The 8545-nt window shown below is 37.1% G+C and overlaps 1 pseudogene; it reads right to left on the reverse strand.

The window, feature by feature from the left end:
- Positions 1-1853: 1853 nt before the first annotated feature.
- Positions 1854-8331, reverse strand: LOC143407023 (zinc finger protein 131-like; annotated as a pseudogene).
- Positions 8332-8545: the final 214 nt, after the last annotated feature.

Here is an 8545-nt window from a genome sequence, read left to right on the forward strand (position 1 = left end):
GGTGAGAAGGGGCCTGGGGTTGTTTGACTAGCACTTCCCTGTTTGGAGGAAGCTACTTCATTAACAGTTTTTTTTAGGATGGGTCTGGGGCCTTGGGGATATTAACATTTAAATTTTCCCAGGTGTTTTTCTGGTTTCAGGGGCTCAGATCCAACTTCACTTTCTTTATGGACTCCATTCTTTATAAGGTCTCCAATTTCTTCTTCTTTATTATTATTATTTTTATTTGTTTTACTTAGTTACATATGATAGTACAGTGATCTTGACATATCATACATTTGAATCACATGGGATATAATTTCTCACTTTTCTGAGTATACAGGTTGCAGAATCACATTGGTCATGCAGTCACATATATACACACAGTATTAATAAAGTCTGTTTCATTCTACTGTCCTTCCTATCTCCCAATCCCTCCCCTCCCCTCCCATCACTTCTCTCTACCTAGAGTAATGCTATTCTTTTTTCACTCACATCTTCATACATATATTTTATATAACAGTGAGGGTCTCCTTCCACCATCCATGCAATTCCCTTTCTCCTTCCCTTTTCCTCCCACCCCTCTTTCCTATGTAGAGGTAATATTCTTCCCATGCTCTTCCCCTTATACTGAATATTAGATCCAATTTAACTACACTAATTACCTATCTTTATTTTTTTTAATTTTAAAGTTTACTTTAAAAATGTAAATATCTCCCAATATTTAACAGGTAAAAAAAATAGCATATTGGTTTATTTTATGTAGTTGTTATATTTTATTTTATAAGTAATACTGATTAAAAATATTTACACACCTACTTTTAAGTCCACAGTTTAGCACTCTTATTTGTATGGCTTTAAAAGTTATAGCACAAGATCTATACATTAAGAATTGGGGGGAAAGATTCTATTCAAAACAAAGACTGATATATTATATACATGTTTTTCTCTGTACTTTATTTTAAATACATTAATTTTTAAATGATGCTCATCTTTTTTTTCATCTTGTGGTAAAATACTAGTGCAACTTTTCATCAAAATAAAGTTTACCATAGATGTAAATGAACTCTCCCAATTGAAAATGGCCCTTCAGCTGCCATTAAATGAAATTTCTCAGTCTAACTTAAATGAAAAAGAATTGGTAGTTGTCATCATAAGCAAAAATATGAAGTACTATAGCACTGTCTACATTGCTCCTTATAACACAAACTTTGAAAGAACCAGAGATGTTTTATAGAAAAGTCTAGTTGGCTTTAAAAAGGCACATGGGTGTTTTTGTTTGTTTGCTTGTTTTTTTAACATTCTGGAAATGTTGCCACCACCACTCTTTCTGTTGCAGAGATGGCACCTGTGACTATCGGGGTAGACAAGAATGTTGTTCAAACTAAAGAAAGCCAGCCAAAATTTTAACTGCACAGTAACCATGCACTTTCTTCATGCAGCCTTGTTTCCTACATATTCAATTTTCTAACATGCATTAGAAGACATAAACTTGTATTCTAATGATTTTACATTTGATTTTATAATATGAAAAAAATTAGAGGAAGGACATAACCCGGGGAAGAGAAAATGGTGATAAAGAACCCTTACTACAATGAAAATAGATACTTTCGTACTCAACTATATAATAAGAATATAATCCACTTAAGTTTTCAGAAATATACTTCTCAAAGCTCCCCTTCACTTATGAGAAAGATCCTCCTCTGTGACATTAACTGGGGTTAGGGGCATCAGTTTATTTCAATAGAAACAGTTCAGCACAACAGGAAATAGTTTTTAACTTTGGTCCACTTGTCTGTCAGTTTAAGGACAGTCACACTGCCCACAATCAGTTCAAAAACCCAACGTGTAAATAAAAATATATATTCGTTATTTCAATCTAAAACTGGCATAGCTATTCTGTCATCATTCTCTGCCTTTTAAACTTGGGAATACACTGCTGGTTTGGTCTTTAAACCCTCAGCATCTCTGTGATCTTCTCTGGGAGCCTCAGCAGCATCTGCTTGGTTAGGCTCTCTCTCCTCTAGGCTCATGATTTCAGGGGTCATGTGATCCAAATCTGCTTCTAAAACTCAGTTTGTACTTCCACTGGCATCTGATTTACCCATTCAACATGCAGCTCCTCTACGTGTACTTCAGTACCTTCTTCAGTCTGAATTCGACCCACTTCTAGATAACTGACTTGGACCTGCTCTGGAAGCTCACTCATGTGTGAATTGTGCACTTGGTGGTCCTGAAGCAGATCTGGATGGACTTGTTCCAGAGTCACTGGTGCTGAATCCACCTGGACCTGAAGTAATAGTAACACATTCACCTTCCTAACTTGTTCTATAATAGTCATTGATGTCACTGGTTCAGTTTGCACAAGTTTTTCTACTGAAGGGACTTCTTAAGTTACTAGATGCTCTGAAATATTATGAGTATCACTGAGGTGCCTCCTTAATTCATTTCCTTGCATAAACCACAAGTCACATAAAGTACAATGGTTGGGTTTATCTCCAGTGTGTATTACCAAGTGATCTTTGAACTGGTTCCATCTGTTAAACACACTGTTACACACCTGGCATTCTTACAGCTTCTTCCTTCCCTTTTTGACCCCACTCTAGATTGACATGCAGTGAGATGACATTTGAGAGTACTATTTCTAGCAAATCACTCATGACAATTTGGACACTCAAAAGGTTTTTCACCTGTACATTTTCAAAGATTCTCTTTAAAATGTCCAAAGTGGTCAAACTGTTTCTCACAGTACTGACATATATGAATTTTTTCCCAGTTCTTTGCTTCTTACTGACTCCACCTTCTTCAAGGTGGTAACAATTTAGGTGCTGTTTCCATTATCTCTCCCGAAGTTACCTTTTATTGCATATTTCACACTTGAAACTCTCAGTGGAGTGTGATTTCATGTGTTCCTTAAAATGGTAAAACAATTTAAATGAACGGTTACATTTCTCACAATGGACCAAGTCCTTCACATGTGACAGCTGAAGTTCCACAATTTCAATACCTTCTACCTGTTTGCTTATGGGGTCAGATGCACAGCCATCTTCTTTTATTTATTTATTTATTTTTTCTTTTTTTTTATTGGTTGTTCAAAACATTACAAAGCTCATGACATATCATCTTCCATATATTTGATTCAAGTGGGTCATGAACTCCCATTTTTACCCCAAATACAAGTTGCAGAATCACATCGGTTACACATCCACATTTTTACATAATACCATATTAATGACTATTGTATTCTGCTACCCTTCCTATCCCCCACTATCCCCCCTCCCCTTCCCTCTCATCTTCTCTCTCTACCCCATCTGCTGTTGTTTAATTCTCTCCCTTTTTTTTCCTTTCCCCTCACAAACTCTTATATGTAATTTTGTGTAACATTGAGGGTCTCCTTCCATTTCCATACAGTTTCCCTTCTCTCTCCCTCTCTCCCACCCCACTCGTCTCTGTTAAATGTTAATCTTTTCCTCATGCTCTTCTTCCCTGTTCTGATCTTAGTTGCTCTCTTTATATCAAAGAAGACATTTGGCATTTTTTTAAGGATTGGCTAGCTTCACTTAGCATTATCTGCTCTAATGTCATCCATTTCCCTGCAAAATCCATGATTTTGTCGTTTTTTGTCCTGCGTAATACTCCATTGTACATAGATGCCACAGTTTTTTAATCCATTCATCTATTGAAGGGCATCTAGGTTGATTCCAAAGTCTAGATATTGTGAATTGTGCTGCTATGATCATTGATGTGGCAGTATTCCTATAGTATGCTCTTTTGAGGTTCTCAGGGAATAGACCGAGAAGGGTGATAGCTGGGTCAAATGGTGGTTCCATTCCCAGCTTTCCTAGGTATCTCCATACTGCTTTCCATATTGGCCGCACCATTTTGCAGTCCCACCAGCAATGTACAAGAGTACCCTTTTCCCCACATCCTCGCCAGCACTTATTGTTACTTGACTTCATAATGGCTGCCAATCTTACTGGAGTGAGATGGTATCTTAGGGTGGTTTTGATTTGCATTTCTCTGACTGCTAGAGATGGTGAACATTTTTTCATGTACTTATTGATTGATTGTATGTCCTCCTCTGAGAAGTGTCTGTTCAGGTCCTTGGCCCACTTGTTGATAGGGTTGTTTGTTATCATATTGTTTAATTTTTTGAGTTCTTTGTATATTCTGGATATTAGGGCTCTATCTGAAGTGTGAGGAGTAAAAATTTGTTCCCAGGATGTAGGTTCCCTGTTTACCTCTCTTATTGTTTCTCTTGCTGAGAAAAAACTTTTTAGTTTAAGTAAGTCCCATTTGTTTATTCTTGTTATTAACTCTTGGGCTATGGGCGTCCTATTAAGGAATTTGGAGCCCGACCCCACAATATGGAGATCGGAGACAACTTTTTCTTCTATCAGGTGCAGGGTCTCTGGTTTGATATCTAGCTCCTTGATCCATTTTGAATTAACTTTTGTGCATGGCGAGAGAAAGGGGTTCAGCTTCATTTTATTGCATATGGATTTCCAGTTTTCCCAGCACCATTTGTTGAAGATGCTATTCTTTCTCCATTGTATGCTTTTAGCGCATTTATCAAATATAAGAAAGTTGAAATTTTGAGGATTGGTCTCTGTGTCCTCTATTCTGTACCATTGATCCACCTGCCTGTTTTGGTACCAGTACCATGCTGTTTTTGTTACTATTGCTCTGTAATATAGTTTGAAATCTGGTATCTCTATACCGCCTGATTCACACTTCCTGCTTAGAATTGCTTTTGCTATTCTGGGTCTTTTGTTTTTCCATATGAATTTCATAATAGCTTTATCTATTTCTACAAGAAATGCCATTGGGATTTTGATTGGCATTGCGTTGAACCTGTAGAGAACTTTGGGTAATATTGCCATTTTGATGATGTTGGTTCTGCCTATCCATGAACAGGGTACATTTTTCGATCTTCTAAGATCTTCTTCTATCTCTCTCTTTAGGGTTCTGTAGTTTTCATTGTATAAATCTTTCACCTCTTTTGTTAGGTTGATTCCCAAGTATTTTATTTTTTTGAGGATATTGTGAATGGGGTGGTTTTCCTCATTTCCATTTCAGAAGTTTTGTTTTTGATATACAGGAATGCCTTTGATTTATGCGTGTTGATTTTATATCCTGCCACTTTGCTGAATTCATTTATTAGTTCTAGTAGTTTTTTTGTAGACCCTTTTAGGTCTTCTAGGTATAGGATCATATCGTCCGCAAATAGTGATATTTTAAGTTCTTCTTTTCCTATTTTCATGCCTTTAATTTCTTTTGTCTAATTGCTCTGGCTAGTATTTCAAGGACTAAATTAAATAGAAGTGGTGAGAGAGGGCATTCCTGTCTAGTTCCAGATTTTAGCGGGAATGCCTTTAGTTTTTCTCCATTTAGAATGATGCTAGCCTGAGGCTTAGCATATATAGCTTTTACAATGTTGAGGTAAGTTCCTGTTATCCCCAGTTTTTCTAGTTTTTGATCATAAAAGGATGCTGTACTTTGTCGAATGCTTTTTCTGCATCTATCGAGACGATCATATGGCTCTTATCTTTAAGTCTATTGATGTGGTGAATAACACTTATTGATTTCCGTATATTGAACCATCCTTGCATCCCAGGGATGAATCCTACTTGATCATGGTGCACAATTTTTTTTGATATGCTTTTGTATTCAATTCGCCAGGATTTTATTGAGGATTTTTGCATCTATGTTCATTAGAGATATTGGTCTGTAGTTTTCTTTCTTTGAAGTGTCTTTGTCTGGTTTTGGGATCAGAGTGATGTTGGCCTCATAGAAATGAATTTGAAAGAGCTCCTTCTTTTTCTATTTCTTGAAATAGCTTGAAAAGTATTGGTATTAATTCTTCTTTGAAGGTTTTGTAAAACTCTGCTGTATACCCATCCGGTCCAGGGCTTTTCTTGGTTGGTAGTCTTTTGATGGCTTCTTCTATTTCTTCCTTTGTTATTGGTCTGTTTATATTGTGTGTGTCTTCCTGACTCAATATGGGAAGCTCATATGACTTAAGAAATTTATCGATGTCTTCACTGTCTTCTATTTTATTAGAATATAGGGTTTCAAAATACTTTCTAATTATCTTCTGTATTTCTGTAGTGTCTGTTGTGATATTGCCTTTTTCATCCCGTATGTTAGTAATTTGAATTTTCTCTCTTTTTCTCTTCATTAGCTTGGCTAAGGGTCTGTTGATCTTATTTATTCTTTCAAAGAACCAACTTTTAGTTTTATCAATTTTTTCAATGGTTTTTTTGTTTCAATTTTATTGATTTCCACTCTGATTTTAATTATTTCTTGTCTTCTGCTATGTTTGCTGTTGTTTTGCTCTTCCTTTTCTAGGGTTTTGAGATGTAGTGTGAGTTCGTTTATTTGTTGTTTTTTTTTTCTTTTTTTTGAGGAATGAACTCCAGGAAATGAATTTCCCTCTTAAAACTGCTTTCATTGTGTCCCATAGATTCAGGTATATTGTGTCTGTATTGTCGTTTAACTCTAAGAATTTTTTGATTTTCTCCTTTATGTCTTCTGTAACCCATTGATCATTAAGTAACATATTGTTTATTTTCCATGTGATGCAGGATTTTTCCTTCCTTCTTTAATCATTGATTTCCAGTTTCATTCCATTATGATCAGATATGGTGCATTGTATTATCTCCACACCTTTATATTTACTAAGTGTTGCCCTATGGCATAATATATGATCTATCTTTGAGTAAGATCCATGTGCTGCTGAGAAGAACGTGTATCCACTTGATGATGGTTGATATATTCTATATATGTCAGTTAAGTCTATGTTATTGATTGTGTCATTGAGTTCTATAGTTTCTTTATTCAGCCTTTTTCTGGAGGATCTGTCTAATGGTGAGAGTGGTGTGTTGAAGTCCCCCATAATTATTGTGTTGTGGTCAATTTGACTCTTGAACTTGAGGAGAGTTTGTTTTATGAACGTTGCTGCACCATTATTTGGTGCATATAAATTGATAATTGTTATGTCTTGTTGGTGGGTAGTTCCTTTTAACAGGATATAGTGTCCTTCTTTATCTTTTTTTTATCTTTTTCTTTAACAGGATATAGTGTCCTTCTTTATCAGAGACAGAGAGAGTGCTCAGTCATTAGGGAAATAGAGAACTTGGTGGGGCTGAAAGTGTAACCAAATCCTTGGTGAACTGCCTCCAGTGAGCAGGACCTGGCTGGCTGGCAGGAGGAAGGGGAGGAGGGGCCGTAGAAGTGAAACGGCTCTGGACCAACAGGAGTGAGAGACTCCCAGGAGCCGCCTTACAGTGATTGCTGTTGACACATTGAGGGCAAATCTCAGCCCGGAGGGCACAGTTTTGCCTACGGGAAGAGAAGAAAATGTATCTCTAAGACCTAATTTTATTTCTTATTTCATTTTATTTTTTTTCTCTCCCTTTTTCCCTCTTTCTCTCCCCTTCCAAGTTTTATTGTTCCTTCCATTCTCCTCTATGCTATCTATATCCCTCTCCTTCTTTCTTTTCAAGAGCACCTTCCTTCCCCTTCCCCCCAACTTTCATCCCAAGCATTACATCCTCCACAGCCATCTTCTTTAATCTGCCCTTTTCTATCACCTTGTCAGTACTTGCTGGTAATGTCTGCCAACAATGCTAAAGCAGAATTATCACAGGAACCTGTGCTCTGTATGTACTTTATGGACTGCTTGGCAGAAGCCACTTCCTCTAATGTTTCCATGCCTTCATCTTCCACTTCAATTGTGCCTTCAGCAATCTCCACCTCAATTTCAACAAGCTCTGATTATGCAGATGGCAATGACTCAGTGATAACATTTGAAGTTTCTGCAGTCTTTCTTTTTTTGCCTTATTTTTCCTGTGGTATTTTCCTCTAATGGAGCTGAATTTTCTTTGTTTCTCCTCCTTGACCAAAAAATCTGGGTAAGGCAGTTTGGTAATCAAATTCAGTTGTCCACAGAAAAAAATCATCTCTTCTCAGCTGCTTCCTGACTTCAAAGGCTTTGATAGCTTCTAGCATTTGTAGAAATTCTGCTGCTTTCCATATGTCATAGTTTTTTTTTTCTCCTTATATTATTAGTTTTGCTGTGTATGTGAACTCAATTAAATGACAAAAGGTCATTTTACTAACACCTTCTAACTCTACCAAAGTTTCCTGAGTAAACTCCTGAAAGAATTTGTAGAAGAACTTACTGCAAGCAGCCAAAACAGCCTTGTGGGCCTTAAAATGATGTCCATCGACTATTAGTGTGATATCGGTAAGTCGATCCTGCTCTGGTTGTTCATTCAATCGGTCCAGAATCATTTTATGATGTTCAGGAAACTCCTGAAGGCCTTCCATCCTCTCTTCAACCTCCATGGCCTTGAGGTTGCTCTACAAAAGAGGAGCATGATAATGTACACCCATGAGCTTGTGCCGGGAAACAAAACCCCTAAAGCACAAAACAACAAAAAAACAAAACCCAGGAACTTGAAAAGAAGGGGAGGAGGGTGAGGCAAGAGAGGAAGGCGAGGGAAGAAAGAAAGGCATCCGAGTAGCCGCCACGGGACTCGGAGCCTGACCTAACTGGACT

The sequence above is a fragment of the Callospermophilus lateralis genome, chromosome 1, assembly GCF_048772815.1.
Source record: "Callospermophilus lateralis isolate mCalLat2 chromosome 1, mCalLat2.hap1, whole genome shotgun sequence".
NCBI classification, from domain to species: Eukaryota; Metazoa; Chordata; class Mammalia; order Rodentia; family Sciuridae; genus Callospermophilus; species Callospermophilus lateralis.